The sequence below is a fragment of the Silene latifolia genome, chromosome X, assembly GCF_048544455.1.
Source record: "Silene latifolia isolate original U9 population chromosome X, ASM4854445v1, whole genome shotgun sequence".
NCBI lineage: Eukaryota > Viridiplantae > Streptophyta > Magnoliopsida > Caryophyllales > Caryophyllaceae > Silene > Silene latifolia.
In genome coordinates this window covers 291,215,425-291,239,518 of record NC_133537.1, presented here as the reverse complement: position 1 = coordinate 291,239,518, position 24,094 = coordinate 291,215,425, and the positions used below count along the sequence as shown (strand labels likewise).

The following is a 24,094-nucleotide window of genomic DNA, read 5'->3' as shown; positions in this document are numbered from 1 at the left end:
TAGCTTAAACGTACAAGTTCCTTTTCTTGAGTTAGTTAATCAAGTTCCTGCTTACATGAAATTTACGAAGCAACTTTTGTCTAAAAAGAAGTCACTTGAAACCGTGCAATCTGTCGCACTAACTGAGGATTCATGTTCTTATTTGACCCATACTGCACCTCATAAGCTAGAGGACCCAGGAAGCTTTTCAGTCCCATGTAGTATTGGCACCTTTTCTATTGAGAAGGCCTTGTGTGACCTAGGAGCCAGTATTAGTGTCATGCCCTTGAGTCTTGCTAGGAAGTTGAAATTGACTAGGTTTGCAGTTACCAACATGACAGTACAGATGGCTGACCGATCTGCGGTCCAGCCTATAGGAGTCTTAGAGGACATTCTTGTGCAAATAGGAAAGTTCTTCTTCCCTGTCGACTTCGTTGTACTAGATATGCCCGAGGATGCCCACATTCCTATTATATTGGGTAGACCATTTCTGCACACTTCTGGTGCAGTTATAGATGTTGGTTCAGGGACTCTGACCTTCAAAGTGGGGAAGCACTCCAATGTCTTTTCCCAGACAGCTAAGAAGAAAGACCCCATGTGGCCCGTCACTTGTAATACGGTTTCTGAAAAAAAATCCTATTTTATGCTATCTGGCATGCCTGTCTCTATGCCTGTTTCTACTATAACACCTCCGCCCCAGATTGGGAGCAAATCGGAGGAAGATTCTTTTGTTTTGGATGTTGTAGGAGCTGGTTTGGGGAAGGAAGAACCGCATGTTGCTCCAGCTGTGAAGGAGCCAATCGTTCAAAGAGGCGGTCTAGGATGTCTTAGCTATGGCACTGACGAGGAGCGTGATGAGGAGCCAGTCAAAGTGACAGAGTCCGATTTGGATTCTGATGAGCCGGATGAGGTCATTAATTGGGGAGATGCTGAAGCCGTTGATCCGTTGAGTTCTGCGGATGTTGGAGTTGAGAAAAGTGCAGCTGAGAAGATGATCACTGTAGAGGCTACTTCTTCTAGCCAGATGCCGAGCAAGTGGGCCATTCCGTGGCCATTCTTGATCAACTATTAGTTGATTGAGACTTTACAAACATTTTATTGCTTTTTAAGACTATTTATCGTTTTTCGTGTGCGCGAGACTTCGCATTTTTAATAAGTTTGCTTAGGATTTCGAACACTTTATACTGTTACTTTGGGTTTTGCGCAATTTTGGGCGCGTTTTTATGTGTATTTGCAGGTTTATAGACCATGTTGGCTCAATTTATTGAGCTAATTCGAAGAAATTAGAAAGTTACAGCAGGTTTTCCAGTCGATCGACTGACCTATATGGTCGATCGACTGAACTGCGACTTCCAGGGGCTTCTGTTCCTGTTCACCCTGGTCGATCGACTGGGTGAGGTGGTCGATCGACCATGTTCGCTGCTGTACTTGTTTTCGATCATTCCCCTGCTGTGTTTGGTCGATTTGCGGAGTTGAGGGAGTCTTTTCTCCACTTTATTCTCCGACTCATTTCTGTTTTCTTCCGTTTCTTTATTTTACACATAATGTTGTGTTTCAATAATTGTTTTCTCGGTTTTATGCGTGGTACTTTTGCTTCTTTTCAGGTACTTATTGGTAGCACTGCTGGCTACTGAAACCTCCTAGCTCACGCTGGTTTGGGGAGGTTTCCTTTTGCTGCGCTTAAAGTCTTGTGAGTTTTCGAGTTCTTACTTCATGTTTTGTTTGGTTAATTTAACGCAAATTCCCGTTTTCCTTTATTTCACTATATGATTTTGCACAATGGGGACATTGTGTGATTTGGTTTGGGGAAGGGTTTTGTGTTGCATTTCATTTGCTTGCATTCACGTTTACATTTTGTCTTGCATTGTTGTTTATTTTCTCTTATATATACAGAAAATTCAAAAAAATTGAAAATTTTTAAAAAATTGCACGTTTATTTTAGCATATAGGTCGAGTCGGAACAGTAGTATTTCAATGATGACATTGCATTTTCAGCTGTTTATGCCTAAGCCTTGCTTAATTGACATGTTATTTGTAGAATCATATGCATAGTCTACGAGTTTTCGTTAACTCTTGCTGAACTTGAGACTTGACTTAGATTTTGGCAAACTACATCATTTTCTGAGGTTTAGAGCTTATAACTGGTGTCATCTGTGACTGGTTTATCTAAGATTGTGAGTAGTTACTCCTTATAAGACATGTTACATAAATGTGCATAAATATGAACTTAATCTGCTTAATACCTGTATGCATTCGGTTTGTGGTTTGTTGACACATGTGGAAGAGGTTTCCTTTATTCATTTTCCCCATAAGCTCCACACTGCCAAAAATAGCCTTTTTGTCCCGTTAACCACATCCTACACATAGCCTGTCTTTGTCAAGCTAGTAGTTTATGTTCCTCGGATTGTTACTACGTTTTTGGTGGCATATGCTCATTTTGAGATGAAGTTGGGAAGATGAAAAAGAAAAGGAAGGGAAGAAAAAAATAGAATTGAAAAAAAAAGAGAAAAGATAAGAAAAAAAAAGAAACAAGTTCGATCTATGGTCGAACGACTGGCCATCGTGGTCGATCGACCGATGCCCGAGAAGAAAAGAAAATCAGATCGAATAATTCAAAGTCTTTATTAAATGACGATTTTGGCTCCCATGCTATATTTGTATCTTATGGGGAGTTGATTAATTATGGAGATTGTGAGATTTGTGCTTGCTATTAGCACCGTTTCGATTGAAAGTTTGAGCGAGAAGTTGGATGTTGTCATAATTTGGTTCTCTTGGTTACTAGCTTGGCTTTTAACTCTGTTTTTATCCAAATTTATCTTAGCCTCTTCTTACCCATTACCTCACATATCCATATTTACCTCGGCATGTGTCATGGTCATCTGTTTGGTTGGAATGCATATGTACGGTTGTAGAGATTATTTTCATATTAGATTGCAGGCATGTTCTTATAGGTCATAGTTAGGTGAGAGTCATTACAATATTACTTCTTTCTATCTTTTACATATACTCACCCGTATTCATTGAGTGATTCGAGCGACCCGTGAGAGTCCATAATGATAAGTCTCTACAGTTGACGGTTCGGCAGTTCTTAACGGCTTCATAACTCGTTTGCATGATTCATATTGCTAATTGACTGTTAGTTGTTGCATTAAAATTGGTTTAGGCTTTACAGTTTGCATTTCGCTCTGAGATTGAACTAGTTCCATTAGGTTTTAGGATCGAGTCTAGTTCTTGCTTGGGGACAAGCAAGGGTTTGGTTTGGGGAAGTTTGATGCGTGTCATTTATATGATGTTTTACACCTCATTTTACACGCATTTTAGAGCTCATTTATGTAGTTTATGCTACTATTCTCCCTATTTCCGTCTACTTTCGTGTTTTTGTACATTATTGCAGAAATGTGAAGAATCTAGCGGAAATCAAGCTAAATCCGTTCCCGAGTACCTTGCATTGCATTTGACGTGAAGTATCTACTCAAGGAACGAGCATGGTGCGCATTTCGAGGCCCGAAAGATAATTTTATGAAGAATTAAAAGCGGACTATCAGCTAAAGCAGTCGATCGACTGGCCTTCATGGTCGATCGACCAACGCACGACTTACATGAGCTACTGTTCAGCATAGTTCAGTCGATCGACCGGCTGCTATGGTCGATCGACCATACCATTAATTATGACGTGAATTAATAGAACGAGATTTCCCAAGCCCATTGTATATTAGGTTTAGGAATAAGTGTTACGCGATATTCTATATAACGTAACCTAGGTTATTCAGAATGATCATCAAGTCTTTTATCAGAAAACTTTAGGGAAATATTAGGGTTTGCATTTAAGTTTAATTATTCAATACAATCGGTATTATTGCTTTACTTTCTTTCGTACTTTCGGTTTCCTCCTATTCCATTCGGTATTCTTCTACTCTTATTTCATTTTTATTACTCTACTTGTTCATAGATATAGAATTGCTAGATTAGTTTCCCGAAGCCGAAATTATCGTTTTATGTTTTTTGTTCGTTTAATTATTTCAATCATGAATTCAGTAGTTTTATCCCTTCATCTTATTGTTGTTATCATTTCCAGTATGAGTAGCTAAATCCCTTGTGCTAGGATGTAGGGAATCTGTAGAAGTAGGCGGCATTAGAATAGTAGACCTGGAATCGCACCACGGTCGATCGACCGCACACCCTGGTCGATCGACCGGCTACGTGAGATTAGCTTCGTTTTAATTAATTTAATTTCCATAATTGACGAATCGAGTGCACGCGACTAGTTGAATGTTTAGGAATTGACCGACTCAATAAAGATCGAAAGATAGGGAAGGGAGATAGCCTACCTAATTAAGACGACTAAATTAATAAGATCGAGAGATGAGTTAATTTAGGCTTTTTAGTCACTTTTCAGAACGAAAGTTAGTATTAGTGATATTAGGGACCTGTAGCGAGATCGAAAGATGCTACCTGTAAGAATGGACCGAGAGGACTTCTTATTTTCCCGTCTCATGTGTTTGTTTTTAGACCTACCTAGTATACTGCCGCCGAAACTATAGTGAACCGACCATCTTAGCACCCTTTTAATTCTTGATTTCATTCGTTTATTTAGTTTACTGTCTTTTATTGCCTTAGCTATAGACCAAATCAAATCAAACCCCCACACACTGTTACCTTTGGACTTAAATAGAAGAACTATTAATTGCATCGCCTCCTTGTGGTTCGATCCTGACTGCCACTAGCTATAGTAGTAGTTTGGATTATAAATATTATTTTTGGTGCACACAACGACATGCATCAATGAGGATGACCCTGATCCAGACTCAATCGAACTACCTCCTTATATAATTAAAGAAATACTAGAGGAGGGGAAAGGCACCAGTTATAGAGAACACTGAACTTATCAACGTAGGGACAAATTTAGAACCCCAAGAACTTAAGATAGGGACAACCCTAAATCCAAATGAAAGAGCTCGCTTCATCGACATTCTTCACGAATTCAAAGACATTTTTGCTTGGTCCTACAAAGATATGTCAGGGATAGACAGAGACATTGCAGAACATCGAATCCCAATCAAGCCAGGTTTCAAACCCGTAAAGCAGAAGCTTCGCCGAATGAGAACAGAATGGGCTCTCAAGATTAAGGAGGAAGTGGACAAGCAGTTCAAAGCCGGGCTCATCAAAGTTTCAGAGTACTCAGACTGGGTGGCTAACATAGTCCCCGTACCCAAAAAGGATGGGCGAATCCGGGTTTGTGTTGATTTCAGAGATCTGAATAAGGCCAGTCCAAAAGATGATTTCCCACTCCCACACATCGACATATTAGTAGATAATACAGCAGATCATGCACTCCTTTCTTTTATGGATGTATATGCGGGATATAATCAGATAAAAATGGCTGAAGAAGACATGCATAAAACGGCATTCATCACTCAGTGGGGTACCTATTGCTACACCGTTATGCCGTTTGGATTAATCAATGCTGGAGCGACATATCAACGCACCACGAGTACCCTGTTGCATGACATGATGCACAAAGAAGTAGAGGTATATGTAGATGACATAATTGTCAAATCCAAGGACAAAAAAGGTCACATCGCCAACCTTCGCAAGTTCTTTCTCAGGTTGCGCAAGTACACCATGAGACTTAATCCTCAGAAATGCGCATTCGGAGTCACATCCGGTAAATTATTGGGATATGTAGTCAGTCAGAGAGGAATAGAGATTGATCCATCCATGATCAAGGCTCTAATCGAGATGCCATAACCAAAGACAGAAAAGGAAGTTTGAGGATTCCTGGGCAAGGTACAATACATAAGCCGTTTCATTTCAAAGCTCAATATGATTTGCGAACCTATATTCAAGAAGGTCAAGAAAACGGACCACACCATGTGGGACGATGATTGTCAAAAGGCATTTGACAGAATCAAGGAGATATTGGCCAAACCACATATTTTAATGCCACCATAGAAAGATCAACCTCTATCTCTGTACCTCACAGTCACAGAAACAGCCATGGGGGCCATGCTCGCATAGGTCGTCGGGAAAGAAGAAAGAGCTATCTACTACCAAAGTAAGAAGTTCTTGGAATATGAGACTAAGTATACACCACTTGAAAAGACATGCCTCGCTCTTGTGTGGGCAACAAAGAAGCTACGCCATTATATGCTTAGCTATTCCATCAAGGTATACTCAAAGATGGACCCTGTCAAATACCATTTCGAAAAACCAGTCTTAAATGGACGTTTGGCAAGGTGGAATTTGATGGTCTCAGAGTTACATCTCAAATATGTACCTCTGAAGGTCATTAAGGGACGAGCAGTAGCCGAATTCTTCGCAGACAACCCCATTTATGATACCCAAGTAATAGATACATGGTCGTTTCCAGATGAAGATATTCTAAACACCAATACAGAATCATGGGACCTCTACTTCGATGGGGCTTCTAACCTAAGAGGGTATGGTATAGGAGTGTTGCTCATTTCTCCTGAAGGCGAGCATACACCTATTTCTATCAAACTCGACTTCGAGGTGACCAATAACGCAGCGGAATATGAGGCCTGCCTCATCGGTTTACAAGTAGCAGTCACTTTAGGCATCAAAAGACTTCGAGTCCATGGTGACTCGTCTTTAATCATCAATCAAATTACTGGATCTAGGAAAATATGGAGCGAAAGTCTTGCACCATATCAAGCCAGGATAGATCAAGTGGCTCAATTTTAAGACCAAGTGGTCTACTTGCATCTACCTCGAGAAGAAAATCAGTTTTCAGACGCTCTTGCGAAACTTGCATTCTTGATCAACATGACCGACAACATAATAAAAATGCCACTATGCATTGAACGGTGGTCCGAACCAGCTTATGTACATTATATTACCAATGAAAACGAAAATCAGGAGGAGCCTTGGTATCAAGCCATTTTAAATTACAAGCTCAACGGCACGTACCCACCTGATATGGATAAGAGGGGACAACGAGTGATTCGTTTATTAGCATCTCAATATGTCCTAAATCAAGGGGATTTATACAAGAGAACGCCACAGGGGGTCATTTTGCTTTGCCTTGATCATTCTAAAGCAAATAAAAGTTATGGAAGAAGTCAATGATAGAGAATGAGGTCCTCATATGAGTGGTCCCATGATGGCAAAGAAAATCATGCGTCTAGGATACTATTAGACGACGATGGAGACAGATTGCATCAAATAGGTAAGGCTTTGCCACAATTGCCAGATGTTCGGGAATGTACAACACGTCGCACCATCTCTATTATACACGATGAAATCTCCTTGGCCGTTTTCTACTTGGGGAATTGACATCATAAGGAAGATCACTCCAGCTGGGATGGGTGGTCATTATTTCATTTTGGTAGCCATCGATTACTTCACAAAATGGGTAGAAGCAGCATCTTATACTGCTATGACATCCAAACATGTGGCTAAGTTCATAGAAACCAATATCGTCTATCGATATGGGTGCCCACATGAGATAATCAGCGATAACGGATCCCACTTTCAAGCTGAAACCGAACAGTTGTTGGCCAAGTACAAAATCAAGCATCATCATTTTTCGCCCTATCGACCTCAGACTAATGGTGCAGTAGAGGCAGCAAACAAGAATGTCGTCATGATCCTCAAGAAAATGATTGACAACTATCGAGACTAGCCTAGCAAGATACACTTTGCATTATAGGGATATCGAACCTCAGTCAGGACGCCCACTGGGGCCACTCCTTTTTATCTAACATATGGCATGGAAGTCGTACAACCAGTAGAGCTAGAGATCCCATCTCTACGCATTCTACTTGAAAGCCAAATTTCAGAATCAAAATGGAATAGGGATAGGTATGAAGAACTCGTTCTCTTGGACGAATGAAGATTACGTGCCTTGCATAATGTCCAGACATATCAAGCACGGATTAGGAGAGCCTTCAACAAGAAAGTCAAACCTCGAAACATTAAAGAGGGAGATCTAGTGCTTAAATCTATCTGAGCTCTTCTACCAGTCGACCCAAGGGGAAAATTCAAACCTAATTGGGTCGGGCCTTATCTAGTCAAATCTATACTCTCAGGGGGTGCGGTTATAATTACAGATTTAGACGGGAACGAGTTTTCAAACCCGACTAATATAGACCAACTCAAGCGATATTACCCTTAGAATAGACCTAAAAAAAACGCGCCACGCGGGATCCACGTGCCGCTCCTGCGACACGTAAATACATGGCCATGGCCGACCTGGAGGTACATGCCACCTCGCTCTTGCGTTCTGGCATTTTTTTCTTATTTTTAACCTCAGTATCATCAACATAACTTAATTGCATTCTTACGAGTAAGTAAAGCACCATGCTTATTCCCTATGTTCATTACAAGCTCTTGCTTCGAACATTTATTCTTTTATATTTTCTATTCTCGAACTACGTTCTGGGTTTGATTTCATTTCCAATGAATACGTAAGCAATCCTTCACAGGATACAACCCAATCAATTTCTAATCAAAAAATTTAAATAGAAGGACATTTGCTTTGGCACTTGGAATTCGAAAGAATAAATAAAGGGAATTGATTTTATGTTCCTAACTAAAAGCAATCAGTTTATTCATTTATTAGTAATAAGCCAAATAATACAAAATGCTGAAATAAATGCTAGGCTAGGATTCTAAAAATCCCGCCATTTATTACAACAATAATAAATAATAAATGCTAATAAAGACTTAGGCTATTTCTATTCTTCCATCTTACCCTTGCCTTTGTAATTTTTATCATACTTCTTGTCTCGATCTCGAGGGGGGCGCTCTTGCGTTATCTCCGACCTAATCACCAATGATCGTTCTTGAGGCCTAGTCTTCCCATTTCGATCCACAATCATCTTCTCAATAAGAGCATTCTTTGGCTTCTTCTTCGGGCGGAGGACTCCGAATACAGCTTCTTCTTCTTCTTTAGTCAAGTATTTCTGGTTCTCTTTCGCCACTTCATGGATCTTGTAGTCAATCGGCTCATGCTTCCTCAGCTTCTCGCGCTCCTCCAAGGTACTAGCCTTGGTCCACTGCAAATAAGAATCTGACACCCACAACGAACCAACTGGGACAGGTATAAACCACATGTTCCTTGGGGTCCAACGTAATGCCCATTCACGGTATGACTTAGAAGTGTGTGCCAAAGAGGTCTGCGGAACGGTGTCAACGTTCAGGATTTTCGGCTTCATGCCAACTTGCCTCATCAATCTCTCCGGGAATATGCTGACCATGAACCCTAAGCTTGGGATGCGAATAGATCAAGTAGGATCAAGGGATGATACTCTTGTCAATGCTCTGAGATGCAACCAAGGGACAATCCATATAATCAAAGGACCGCCTTCGTTCGTTAGCTTATTCTCCCAGTAGTTGCAAATCCGAGTAAAATCTACCATGTATAGCCTTGTCCTCATCACGATCGATCATGATCGATATCCAGGTACATCAACTGGGGGCTCGATCAACTGCAGCCTCTCCATCAGCCAAATCTACGAAAAGGAGGCAAGTATTAATACCTCTCCGTCTTACGTCCAAAAAAAAACAAAACAAAATAAGGACGGGAACATTTTACCTGTAAAATGATAGGGCTTCCTAGATACGGGAGCTCACGATTTGCCTTTCGGTTATCCAACCCTAAGATAGTCTCTCCTAACACTAAGCAAGCTGGGCTCTTGCGCAGATCTATTTGCTCAATAATACCCAAGAATCGCGGGTCACCTCTCATTTCCGCATCAACATGGCCCTTCAAGACGAAGCAGTGAAGAAGGCAAAATCCAAAGGCTCTGCGCCTCGCAGCATAAGAAATGGAAGGGTCTTCCCTATATATGAAATGGTCTATAAAGTCAAACATTCATACACCCTTAGAGGTTACAAGACGATCCGACTCAGCTTTGGTCAATCCTAGAAGGTCCCTAAATTTATTTTTATACCCTTGGGAGTTAGACGGTAGGGCCGAAAGATTTTCTATGTCCCACCCTCTAATCGCTGCAAATTCTTCGGGAAACGGGCAGATGTCGCCTCTATGAAAGGCAAAAACATGATAATCCGGGTTCCAATATTCAAGACAAGCATCAAGAAATGGTCTTACCACTTTCACTTGTTTAAAACTAATGATCGATCCAAAAATGCCCATGTCATGCTTCTCCGTGTTCGAAAACTCATTGGTTCATTCCTTGAGTCGGGATTCAAAAGCATCCATTTTTTTGCAAATATTTTTTTGAGAGAATTATTATATTTAATAAGCTACGGAGTAATAGAGGGGAGAATTGTGAGAATAGAAGCTAACCCGTGGTCTCTATTTATACTATTCGGCATTTCCTAATTCTGCTAAGGAAGAGACCGACTCAGGAAATAACGCAGCAACAACTGTGCCCTTTGGAAGCACCCCAGCTTCTGCTGCGCCCCTTCCCCAGCCTTATTCCCTGCTAATTCCGCGAGGATCTTTCTTATTTTGGTTTTAGCTATTGTTTCCTATTCCTATAAGGGTTGTATTTGGTAAATTCGGAAGCTTTCTTTCCTTACCAAATTTTTACTCCTTTCTTGTCGCGGAATCCAATTCCAACGCGGGTTCGCTTCTCGAGACGATATCATCATTTCCCATTTCGTCACAAGCACACTAACTCATTTCATTTTTTTTTAATTTTGGGGAATCATTTCGCTACCTCACTTTTTTTATTATTTCAACTTTTTTACACTTACTTTCTTCCATTTTATTTCTTTTTTTAGGGGGAAGCACTCCCGTTGTTCGTCGCACGTCGATTCATTTTTGCTCATTATGGGGCACTTTTTAATTACTTTTTTCTACATTTTCTTCGTTTCTACGTTATTTTCGACTTGGTCAAATTGCATTTTGTGCTATTTTGGCCAGTTTTACTTTGCCACATATGTTTCTATTTGCGATTTTCTATTGGAATTTTGGCAGCATGATGGCATAAACCGTTAATATGGTAAACCTGTTTCCAAGCTAACCTGCAGGTACGATAGATTTTACACCCAGCAGCTGTAATACCTGGATATTGTGGGACCCGAAAAGGAACCTTGGGATGCATGAGAGAACCTTATACTAGACTAGAGGTCATCCCCAAGTGAAGTATAACTATAAAGTGGACCGAGTATAACCTATACTAGACTTAGTTGAGTTGTTATAATGTCCGCCTATAGAAAGGTCATCTTAAAACTATCATAACTTGAGAGCTAGACATGGTATTGATGTGATTCTAATTGGAGGTGATAGCTTGTTCTCTTAAAATTTCAACGGTAGGTCACACGCCAAAAATGACCAAGAAGCGAGTGAGATATGACTGTTTTACAAAAACTGGTCATTGCTGAGAAATGCGTTGCACTCGATCGAGTGAAGGTCACTCGACTGAGTGGACTCGGCACTCGATCGAGTGAGTGAAACTCGACCGAATGAGTGACACTCGACCGAGTGGACTCGTCACTCGATCGAGTGGCGCTGAATCAGAACGCGGGATAAGGAAAATCTTATCCCCTTATCCTCATTCATTCTATCTTCTTCCTTCTTAATTCAAATGCTCTCCCTTCTCTCTAAAACCTCCATAAACGGTTTCATGGATTTTTCATCCTTTTCCTTCCTTCCTCAACATTTGTAAGTTAAGATCCACCCTTCTTTAATTAGTTTAAACCCTAACTTTTGTGGGTTTTATGTTGGGTAATTGATTAGTAATTAGTATATGTAATATAGGTAATTAGTGGGTAATAATAAGGGGTTTTGTATTATATAATAGTATAGGATGTATTTGTGATGGTATTACATGGTTTGTTTAGGAATAAGACGGTCTTGCGAGACGGAATCATATGGGATTCGAGTAGCTTATGAAGAATGCTAAAAGGTAGGTTTATCCTACTCGGTTTCAATATATTTGTGTGTCTTGCATCATCATTTTTATGTATGAGTCGATTGGGATAACATGTTGGTATTTTAGGAAGTTTTATCCATGATATGTTGGGAATAAGTTTATGATGAGTCATATAATTGGTATTGTGTTGTATTTTTTATGGTCATTGTTGTGTTGTGTTGTGTTGGAGATCATTGCTAATGTTACTTGGTTATTGAGGAGACATAAGACGGTTGGGAGACCGTCTTACTCTTGAGTCGACTCTTGGAGCTTCCCACTCCAAGAGGGATGTGCACATTAATGGCTTGAGCTACGGAGGGATTCGATACGTCTGGGATTGTCCCGATACCGTGGTGGTTGTGGGTACGTCTGGGCATGTCCCGATACCGGAGTGGTTGTTGTTTGATATCGTCTCATTCATATTTTAGTCATGTTGCATACTCACACTGTCTTCATTTATTGAAACTGACGTTTGTGTGTCTTTGTAATTGTCACCTATTTCCGGGGTGGTCTGTGTCGATCCATATGATATTTCTGATCATATGGGGAGCAGGTTGAGTACATGTTTGCTTGTTGGCGTGATCGAGATTTGGGCCGCGCCTTGGACTTGGAGTCGAGTAGCATAGCATAGATGACATATATGGTAGTCGACTTATAATTGTATAGTTTACATTTATGTATTTGTTTATGGTTTGTAATCAACTAAATACTTTATTTATATTAATTATTTCTTAATTGCAACTCCGATTTCACCGCCTCGGGAAACCGAAATGGTAACATCTCTCAATTACCTTGTCCGGGTAAGAAGGGGTGTTACAAAGTGGTATCAGAGCGACGATTTTGGAACCTAAAACCAATGAACCAAAAATGAATCTAGGAGAGTCTAAGTAAAATGAACCCGACATGAGTACCATAGGAGATCGGTTTTGGATGAGTAGGCGCCCTCATGGCAAAACTAGTGCCTATCGTCTCAGTTGGTCACTACATGAGTGGCTAGGAGTATGGGAAATGTTATGTGAATCGTGATATGAATGCATATGTGTTATGGTTTTAATATGTGTTTCAATATGGCATGGAATATGATCATTGTGAAAGTGGTGTGAGTACGTGTGTGTTGTTACTCGTTATATGTTATCGTATGAAAGAATCGTTAGTGTAAAATATGATAACATGTGATGGATGGATAAATGGACTCATGTGAGTAGTATATCGTAGATATGATTAGTGTGTGTTGATATGAGGGATGGTAGTCCCGAATCTTGGCATGTAGATATTACATGCGTGTTTGAGCTTGCTAGTGTCGTTGTTAATGCATGAATGGTAATGATTGTTGGTAGAGTAGATATGATTATGAGAGTAATGTACCAAAGATAGTGAGTGTGAAGTCAAACCCAATCGAGTAGAGTAGTACTCGCACGTGTTGACTAGTCACTCGACCGAGTGGATGAGTCACTCGACCGAGTGGACAGTTCACTCGACCGAGGGACTTGTCACTCGACCGAGTGGGCAAATTCAAGAAACTGAAAAACTTCTGAAAGGTTTCTGATTCGGTCTAAACTTTGTCGTCTAAGCTAACCGATCAAAACAATATTTATAATATAAACAAACTACTCTTAGTAGAGTGGTAAGGAAAGGCCGGATCCCAAAGGACAGGTATTGAATTAAGTTATCGGTTGTAGAGAGCTATGTCTTAGGGTGTCACAAATTGGGTTGAGTTTTGAGGTAACAAACTACACTACTTTAACAATGAAATGTAAATTAATGAAAGTAAAACAAGCAAGTAAAGTAGGGGTTTGTAAACAATAGATTAAGGCACTAGGGTGTCATGGGTTCATAGGGGATTCATGGTGGTGATCATACAAACATGTTTACATAGTTGCAAGCAAATTATTGTTGTAGTGGAATCGAGTTAGTTTATGTCTTACAATTCCTAGAAGATTTGGGTCATGGAGCAGAGTCGGTCAAGACTGTACAAAACCTACAAGTTGACTTAATTTCTTCATAGTCACTTTTATGCATGGTCTAACAAGACTCGAGTTAGTTTATATCTTACAAGTCTTGTTGAATAGATAAGGGATGTATGCATGCAAGGTTTTCAATCAAGCAATTTATCAAGCATAACATGTGCATAAGTTGACACTACAACAAGCAAGCAATCTTATGAACACATATTAGATTTAAGTATGGATCTACCCTATGTTTTAGTTCCCCTAATCTCCCATTAACCCTAGCTAGAAGACTACTCACTCATGACAATGGTAAACATACTAATGAAGGTGTCAATCATATTAGCAAGGTTAAACATGGTAAATAAGTAAAGCAATAACTAATTAAGCAAGGGTAAAAGGGATTATACCAACTTTAAGGATGATCCAATTAATAAGCAAAGAATAATAGAAGAACAATTGATGAATTATGAAGAGTTGTCAAGTCTTCAATAAACCCAAATAGTCTTCAAATTACCCAACTAAATCTAAGAACACTTGAAGGATTAAAGAGGAATTAAGATTTGATTAATATTAAATTGAGTGAATACAACTTGATTAATAATGTATAAACTTGATTAATACTAAATTCTAACTTGGTGATTAATCCCTTAACACAATGGGGTATTTATACTAAGTACAAGTATTAGGGTAACTAAGGGCTTAAATGACGATTAAGTCCCTAAGAAAAAAATTAGTGCCTTGCAAGTCTCATAAGGAGCTGTCCGGATTGGCATTGAAGCAAACTCGTGCTGCCCAGGGATCCGCTCGACCTGAAGGTGAGACGCCCGGATTGAGGATTAAGACGCCTGGATTGAGGGTTGAGATGCGCGACCTGGGCTCGAGATGCCCGAATCCATGCTCAGCTTTCTTTCTTCTTCTTTGACTGCCTAAGGATCCGTAGGGATCGTTGGGAGGTCGTGGGGGTCTTCATCATTCCCCATTCTACTTCATCTATTCACTTAGGCCTTTAGTAATGGTCTCCTCTTTGATGCTTGGTCATTTAATGCACTCCATTTAATCCACTTTGCTCCATAAATGCAAGGTTAACAATTCTCTCATACCAAGGACACAAAACCTCAAAGAATATGCAAAGTAGGGAACTAAAGATAAGAAACGACCCTAATAAGCACTAGAAAGCATAGGAACAAGGCTAGTTTGGGGACTAAATGTGCACAAATATGAGTCACATCAAATATCCCCAAACCGAACCTTTGCTCATCCCGAGTAAAGAGGTGACTAAAACTATGACCCTTATTAATACTACTAGCCGGTGTGAGACAATTAGCGGGTCTCACTCCGCCCCTTCAACTCACAACAAGACACATATGAGGTAAGATTCCTTCTTGCAAGGCAAGGTGGGGCTTGCCAAAACTTCGATACATCCAAGCATTAAGCACACAAAACAAGTAATGGATGAATCTATAAAAGAATAGCCACTTTCCTCATCTAAGTGGCAGAAATTGTCTAAAGGGGAAGCAATCTAAGGGTACACACTCCATTGTAGATATCATTTCTCCAAGCTACTAAGTCTAAAAGGATACCAACAAATCACCTCCAAGTTGTGTCAAACTAGGGTACTTTTACACCCTCAGACTTACATGTTTGACCAAACGAGAAGGACTAAGATATCGATTAGTGATGCTCGACGCGAATGTAAAGAAAGTGCCCTCGTAAGAGGAAAACGAATAGATTAATTAAGTTGATTAATTGTGGAGTTGGTCAAATGGGTCGGTCATGCAAACGAGGCTGGTACTCAGAAAGATCCGAGCTTACGTGGTCGAAAGTTCAAGCACGTAGACGCCAAAAAGTAAGAACAAAGGTCTAGAATGCAAAGGGAAAAGAGAAGGGCGGACACTCGCGTGAGAAATATGAGGAGCGAAGGCTCCTATTTATACTAATCACGTGAAGGATTTAGGGTTTCGAAGAGTCTTTGGAAGTGAATCTCGGAAAGATATGAAAAAGATACGAAAATTACGCAGAAAAGGACCTGGGAAGAGGGGCAGCAGCCATTGCGTCTCTTGGAAGAGGCGCAACACCTGCTGCGTCTGTTCCCAAGTGGTTTCTTCCTGCAGAAGAAAGATTTCCGTGTTTGAGTTATGGAAGGACAGAATAATTTGGTTTTCCTTAATATATTATGTGAATATTACAGGAAATTGTTTACCAAAGGATAAAGATTGTGAAATATTTATAAAATATGGAATAGAAATATCCGGAACATTCCATAACATTCTGACTCGGGATTTAACGGTTATCAGAAAATGAAGACGGTTTTAGGCCCGGACTCCAAATGTACTCTAATTACTGTCAAAACGACCGTATCGGCACGTAGATGACAACTAAGAGGTAGACATTAGTATTTGAGCAATCACTTGACGATAAACTTACGAACTGTCACAAATCGTTCCGCGTAGAAAACATGCGGCCCAATCATCACCGGGTGGTTTGCGAGAGGTGCAGAAATGAGGTATCTACAGGGTCCCGGAGCCGAATCGAGAGGTATCCAACTATCACTACTACAAAAAATGTCAAAGAAACCGGTTAAAAAAGCCATAAGAAACCAGTTTATAACCGGTCTCTAGCTCATAGGTGTCTTAGCCTAAGAGACCGGTTATGTAAACTGGTTTCTTTGATTATATCAAAGAAACCGGTTATCACTACAAACTGGTTTCTTTGATTAGTGTGTGGGATACCGGTTATTGGTCAAAACCGGTTTCTTTGATATTATCTTTGAAACCGGTTTTAATCTAAAACCGGTCTCTTTGATATTATCTTTGAAACCATTTTTGAACTAAAACCGGTCTCTTATATTTTATTTAAAACCAAAAAAAATCAAATTAGTCGAGACACCTACATAATATTAATAAAAAAATTAATCATTAAAATATTACAATTGTTAAATTACATAATCACCATCAACTTTTAAAAGCAACCAAACTTACAATTATACTTTGATTCGTATAAACTACTCTCCAATTATAAAAGGAATAAATCTATCAAAATAATAACTCTTCAAGTTAACTTTGTCGTTGAAATCATCTATATCTTTACCCAAAATCGAAATCATCACACCAGCCTCGCTCCTGCATGAAGGGAAAAAATATAAGCAGTAAAAACTGAATTCTTGTAACCTATTGCAACATGATATTCATTATTCAACATGTAGAGCTAATTTTGAACATGGATTGAAAGTAGCTAGATACAACATAGTAGGCAGTCCATACTCCAGGAAAGAAAATTACTCCAAGAAAATAAGGACATTCAGACTAGTACACTAGAACAGAACAACGGAGAACAATTAGAAATTATCCCACTAACTAAACTATTGATTCATATACAGATATTTAGAAATTTAAAATTAACAGAGGAGAAGAGGAGACGAATAAAAAAAGATAAAATGACACGTTTATGCTTGAAACTTTGACAAGTGGATTACATGTTTAACGTAAGCGTAAAATGGAAAACAAAATTTACCTAAACATCTTAGTCTCTTCTGTTATTTAATGTAAGGATAAAAAAACATGGTAGCAAAAGGCAAGATTTCATTAGTGCCATCAAGTACGGACTATACTCAAGAACCTTAGTATCTTAGGAATTCTGAGCCAGAAGAAATGAAGAAGCATGATGCCACCAGCCAAGTTGAGCTGAGCTGCTAACCAGTTCATCTGTGTTTGTCTTGACTAAGATTTCGCTTGTTTTAATTATCAATACCAACAATCACCTATCGCATAGAATACTACACTGTTGCCAATATATCCAACAACTAATGAACAAAAACTCCTGAAAGTTTGCTGTTGGGCGTCTATAAAAGAAGTCATAATGTTAATGTTGGGTCTATGGAGAAGAAGAGGAAAATATATGCATTTGTAAACTAACTAACTCGTAGGGAATAATTAGTTTTCTAATTTTTGCCAGTTTGCAGGAAAAAAGAAATGGTTTCATACTTCATTGCTGTTAAGAACAATGTAAAGAATGAAACGGATTTATATAAGAAATCGACAACAAGTGAAAGATTACTTGACCAAAATGAATTTGGTTTGCTCAGTATTACGGCTCACTTAACGTTATTCCCACGAATGCTACTTCAGACTAACAAGCAACAATTGGCTATAAAAAATTAAAAACTAAGTTTCAAAAGCTCTAACAAGTAACAGCGCACAAAAACCTTAAATACTAGTTTAAGTGATTAGTGCAGGATTTCAGCCATTCGTTAAACATCTTAACCATGGTTACCAGATTCGCTATGAATACGCCGTTAACGATTCGCGATTCGCTCTTATAGAATGTGTGTTATGTGTATTTTTATTAAGCGATAGGATATAATTCGCTCTTAAGAATTCGCGATTCGTGGGGTCCCTAGCGAATCCGGTGACCCTGATCTTAACCAAATTAGCTATGCCTGCAAAACGTCCCCCAACATCACTGAAATGCCTGAGTGAAATGTGCTAATGTAAGTTTTATGACATGATAATAAAAATAATTCAGAACCCTCAAACAAAACATCACACAACAACATCTAGCAACCTATAAACAAAGAAAGATTTTCACAAAGGGAAGGGAATAGAAGTCAAAGTAGCTGATGAAAGATTTTCACAAAGGAAAGGCAATAGAAGTCAAGTAAGATAAAATTCTACCTTTACTTATGAAATGCTAAGGACCTAATAAGTCAAATCTATAATATTAACTTAATGCCCAAATTTGCAAGAAATAAATATACGAATAAGAGGTGTAAATTGCCTAAGTCCTTAACAGTTTGGAAAAGAAAGAAAATATAAACAAAGGAAGAAATGAGAAGAATTAATTACCTAGTATAGCTTACAAGCAGCACCAGCAACCAGCCAACAGGCCAGACCTTCAGGCAGCAGGCAACAGACGGACAGCACACAACAACATCTAGCAACAACAACAACAGCTAACAGCTAATAGCAGTCGGCAGCATCAGGCGGCAACAATTAACAGCAACAAGCGATAACAACTAGCAGCATATCACCAGGCGGAAGCGCACAACAACAACTAACAGTCAGCCAGCATAGGGCACCAACACAAAACCAGTAGGCAGCAGCGTCTAGCCTGCAGTAACTAACCACGCTTATTAGCAACACAACCAATATGCATAGAAATAACTATTAGACAGCCATTACAACAAAATATCCTCGCACAAACAATCCTTTGCCAAATGACAATTGTAAAGCACCAAATAATTAGACCAAATAATCCCTAAAATCACCTAAACAAAAACCTACACTTTACATATATCAATTAGGCATAATTTCAATACTATGATCCACAACAATAACTATCAATTTAGCATCATATTAGTGAATCGAATCCCATTAAACCATCAGCGATTTAACGACAATCACCATGACTAATAAGATCAAAAATCATCAACAACAGGGACAAACCGTACACACAATTTCCTATTAGTACACATACAATATCCTAATAAAAACAAGTTTAAATGCATTCAATTACCTTTAATACAAAAATTGTCCAAATTGATGTTCTTCCAGCCGCGAATCGTCTCTAAAATTGCCTCCTCCTTCGCCTGAAATTCGAATTAGTGAGGACAAGGAGAAGAAATTATACTTAGGTTATATAAATGAATTGAAAAGGTGTTAATATCTAATTAGGATCTGAAACAACAATACGGAGTAATTAGGTTATGGAGACATGAGGAAGGAGAGGAAAACTTAGAATGAATAAAGAAGCAATAGGGAGAAACCGCTAGACGTGTTGGCTAGAGAATTGAAAGAGGAAATTCTTTTTTCAGTTATTATTATAAGGGCGTTGATTTTCACAGTACGTATTTTACTCATCACAGTACATTTTTATCATTTTAAGCCTCTCATTTTTTTCTTACATTTTCCCTCTCTATCAAAAATCCCTATGCTCTCCGATCCTATATTTCTACATCTCCCTATCCACCACCGCCAAACAATCGCGCATCACCAACCACCATCCTCTACTCCCCGCTACCGATAATCACCGCCCCCTCCTTGTGCACCATCGTTGCCACCAACCACTCGCCCACAACTAAATCAGCCTGATTGTATAGATCACAATTATTCAGCAAGTCACTCCACGATGGCGCAAGGTGTGAGCGTTGAAAATCAAAAATTGTTGATCAATGATGGTCATTAACCATGGACGTTTGCTACAGTACTTGCTATGATGGAATGCCACTAATCAATAATCATTAACATTGAACCAATGAACACAATAAATAACCACCCAATATCCCAAATCACCACAAACCCTAAAAAATGGAATAATTTGCTAAAAAAACACTAAAAAAAACATATTAATTTGATTAATAGTGTGCAATTAATCAGTTAAATATATGATCTATATTAAACTAACGATTCATGATGGGAAAAATTTGATTGAATAGATGGGTTTTGTGGTTAGAAGGGGAAAGGGTTTAGAGATTTTTTTTAGTTAGGGGTATGCAAATGGAAAGTATTGTGCAAATAGTACTGTAATGAGTAAAAAAATGTACTGCGAAAATAAATTACGTAATTATAAAAAAAAAAAATAAGAGATCGGTTGTATGTTCAATACATTTCTTATCTTACCCTTAGGGACCACTTTTGGGAATTAAACGGTTTCTTATGTTAAGAAACCGGATAGGTTATCCAACCGGTTTCTTATTACTGGTGTCTTTGAGGTTTTGTGTAGTAGTGTATATGCATGGTCTAATGAGACTCGAGTTGGTTTATGTCTTACAAGTCTCATTGAAAAGATAAGTGATGGTTGTAAATGCAAGGATTCATAGGCTTAGCATTTCATCAAACATAACATGTGCATAAGTTGAAATCACAACAAGCAAACAAATTAATTATGGATGCATATTAGATTAAGCATGAATCATTCCCCATGTTTATTTCCCCTAATTACCCCTTAATCCTAGCTAAGTAACTACTCACTCATGATCAAGTTTAACATGTTAATAAGGCTGTCAATCATACTAACAAGGCCAAACATGATGAACAAGTAAGAAAGATTAACAATAATTAAAATAAGGATTAAGAAGATTATACCTATGGAGATTCCAAAATAATAATGTAAAGAATAATAGAAGTACTTGATGATTGATGGAAGGTTGTCAATCTCCCAATAAACCCAAATGATCTTCTAATTACCCAATAATAAACTTGAATTACTTAATAATAAACTTGAACAATGATTAAGGAAAGATTAATGTGTAATTTGTGGAAAGATTAAAGAGTAATCTATTCTAATCTACTCCTAATCTAATCTAAAGAAGGATTGAATTAACCTAATGAAAACTTGATTCTAATCTAATGAAAACTTCATGGTTTGATTATTACAAATGGGGTATATATAGTAGAACATCATTAGGTTAAGCAAGGGTAAAATAGTAATTTAACAATGCTAATTGTTGGGTAGGGAATCGCCGGTCTCAAGAGAGACTCCGGTCTCCTTTTCGCCGGACTTTGAAAAATATGCGCATCCTTCATAGAACAAGAAGAACACGAAAGTTGCTGTAAGGAAATCCGAGCGGATTGGTCTCGGGACGCTCGGATTCTGGGCTGTGTAATTATTTTTTTCTTTCTATCTAACAATCCGAGCGTCTTGAGGGGAAGACGGGCGGATTGGGTGAATCCGAGCGTCTTGAGGGGAAGACGGGCGGATTGTGTCTCAGGAATCCGAGCGTCTTAAGGGGAAGACGGGCAGATTGGGTCTCAGGAATCCGAGCGTCTTGAGGGGAAGACGGGCGGATTGTGTACCAGGAATCCGAGCGTCTTGTGTCTCGGGACGAGCGGATTGGCGGACAGCTTCTTTGTTTGACCTCGGATTGTAAAACGGACGTCATTTTCTCATCCGGACTCCTATTGGAGTGATTCAAAAGCCTAGATCACTTGCTTTTTCGACGCCGTTCCATTTAGCATACTTTCAGAGCCAAGGGAGCAAATCTTGGTTTCGATTTCGAGCAATTTATTCTTGTAATGGCTTCCTTACTTTTCCTCCTCTTGCATACCCCTTATTCTTGTGTTGTTGGCTCTCGTTCTTGCTTCCTCTTCATACTAGTTTATCCAATATCATCAATAACCTTCCAAATAAGCACGAGAGACGGGAATTTCCGCCTCATTGATCTCCTTTTCTACAAAACGTATGAAATGCACTAGAAAAGCAAATAGGAAGGTTTTGACGGATAAAATGGCTAAGGAATGTTATAATAGTATGCAAAATAGGCTCAATTAGGGGACTAAATGTGCGCAAATATGAGTCACATCAATAGATAAGTCATCATCATCATCATCATCATCATCATCATACCTAGGTTTCTTTGTAGATATGCTTGTTAGTAATAGGGTTTCCCTACTGTTTGTGATAGGTATGGTAGGGGTTGTCTTATCGTCGTATGGATGTATGCGGTGTGGCTGCTAATTGCTAAAGGTAGGTTTTCCTGCTCAGTACTGCCGATTGATTGTTTTGTGTGATGTGTGGCATTGTTGATTGTGTAGTAGTATCATTGTGTTGTGTGCAAGGTGCGTCCCTGGCTGAGTGGAGTCATCATCGGGAATGGCTTCATGCCCTTGATTCGCCCCTTGTGGTTCCCATCACAAGGGAGATGTGCACATTAATGGACATGGGTTATTCGCTCGTTGGAGATGAGCGGGGCTTAGGTGGGAAAGGCTACGATCCCCCACTGGCGGTGTGGAATATTTGTTGCGATGGATATTTTGGCAGGACTTTACTTTTGGATTAGTCAGATGATTGATGGATGATTGGAGTTGGTGATGGATGTATGTATGTTGTATCTTGTATTGTATGTGGTTCTTCAGTTACTGACCTTGTGTGGTTTTGTTTGTCTTTCTTCTTGTTATGTGTCTGTCGTGATCCATTATGGTGAGCAGTCAGTCTTAGCAGGTGTTGATATGTGGAGCTTAGCTGGGTACGTTGGAGGGACGAGTCTACCACTGAGTCTTGGCATGGATATTATCATCGTATTTGTTAATTTATCAGTTGTAGCTTTATTTTATTCTGAGTTAAAGTATGTAATCAATTGTAATAGTTATTTTATTGACGTTATGATATAGTTTCCCTCGGGTAACCGAGATGGTGATACCCGTGTCTGCTAGGGAAGGTCTTTTTAAGGCTCCTTGGTAGATGGGGGTGTTACAATAAGTACGATAAACATGTGTGGTTAATAAGAGTGATAATGACAATAAGCATCTTGACGGACTTTATGATAAAGTAAAATGGCAAGAGAGTACAGGAGAACCGGTAATGAGACTTGAGAGAAGATTTAGGAATAATTGTGAAAAGAGAGAGTGATGTGCACTTCGGGGACGAAGTTCATTTGAAGGGGGGAGATTGTAATACCCGGATATTTTTTGACCCGCAAAGGAATCTTGCGATGTGTGAGAGGACCCTCGGGTTTGATGAGTCTACTCGGGAGTGAAGTATGACTATAAAGTGGACCGAGTATAACCTATACTAGACTTCGTGGAGTTGTTATAATGTCCGCCTATAGAAGGGTCATCTTAAAACTGGAATAACTTGAGATCTGGACATGGTATTGATGTGATTGCAATTTGAGTTAATATCTTGCTCTCTTACGATTCCAAAGATATGTCACACGCCCAAAATGACCAAGAAACGAGTGAGATATGACTGTTTTACGAAAATTGGTCATTGCTGAGAACTGCGTTGTACTCGACCGAGTGGATTGAAAGCTCGACCGAGTGAGGGTCAGTCGCTCGAGTGGACTTGGCACTCAATCAAGTGCACTCTGGGCAGATGGGTTTTAAACCCGCAAACCTCCCTTCTCCTATTAAATTTCTATCTTCTTCCTTATCTCTCCAAACTGTCTCCCTTCTCTCTAAAACCCTCACAAACACCATATTAGGGGAATCAAGCTTAGATTAGAGGATTGCTCACCTTATCCTTCATCCTTTCACCTCGTAAGTTGAGATCTACCCTTTTTCTAGCCTTATGAACCCTAACTTTTGGGGGTTTTAATTGGGTTGATTAATTAGTAATTATTGTTAATATATGGGTAATTAGTGTTAGGGCTGGTGTCCTCTACAGTTAGTGCAATAACATTTAAATCTCTAAAAGGATCAAAGGGTATACTTTTGTATTATTATCAGTTGGTCCACGTTTATCAATAACGGTTGGCTTGCTAGATAAGTTTGACGTTACTGTCATACAGATGGCGGTGATCAACTGGTCCCTAAAAGTCACACCTATAGGATACGTTTGAGAGATGTGACGGTATGAAAATACAGTCATGTTGATGCCTAATATGAC

At 39.2% G+C, this 24,094-nt stretch overlaps 1 long non-coding RNA gene across 1 annotated transcript; it reads right to left on the bottom strand.

Annotated features, from left to right (window-relative positions):
* Positions 1-16,650: 16,650 nt before the first annotated feature.
* On the bottom strand, positions 16,651-19,666 carry LOC141616914 (uncharacterized). The gene is made up of 3 exons (XR_012531067.1): positions 19,286-19,666; positions 18,616-18,880; positions 16,651-16,893 (listed from the first exon to the last, which is right to left on the bottom strand). It is a non-coding gene; the product is annotated as an uncharacterized LOC141616914 (long non-coding RNA).
* Positions 19,667-24,094: the final 4,428 nt, after the last annotated feature.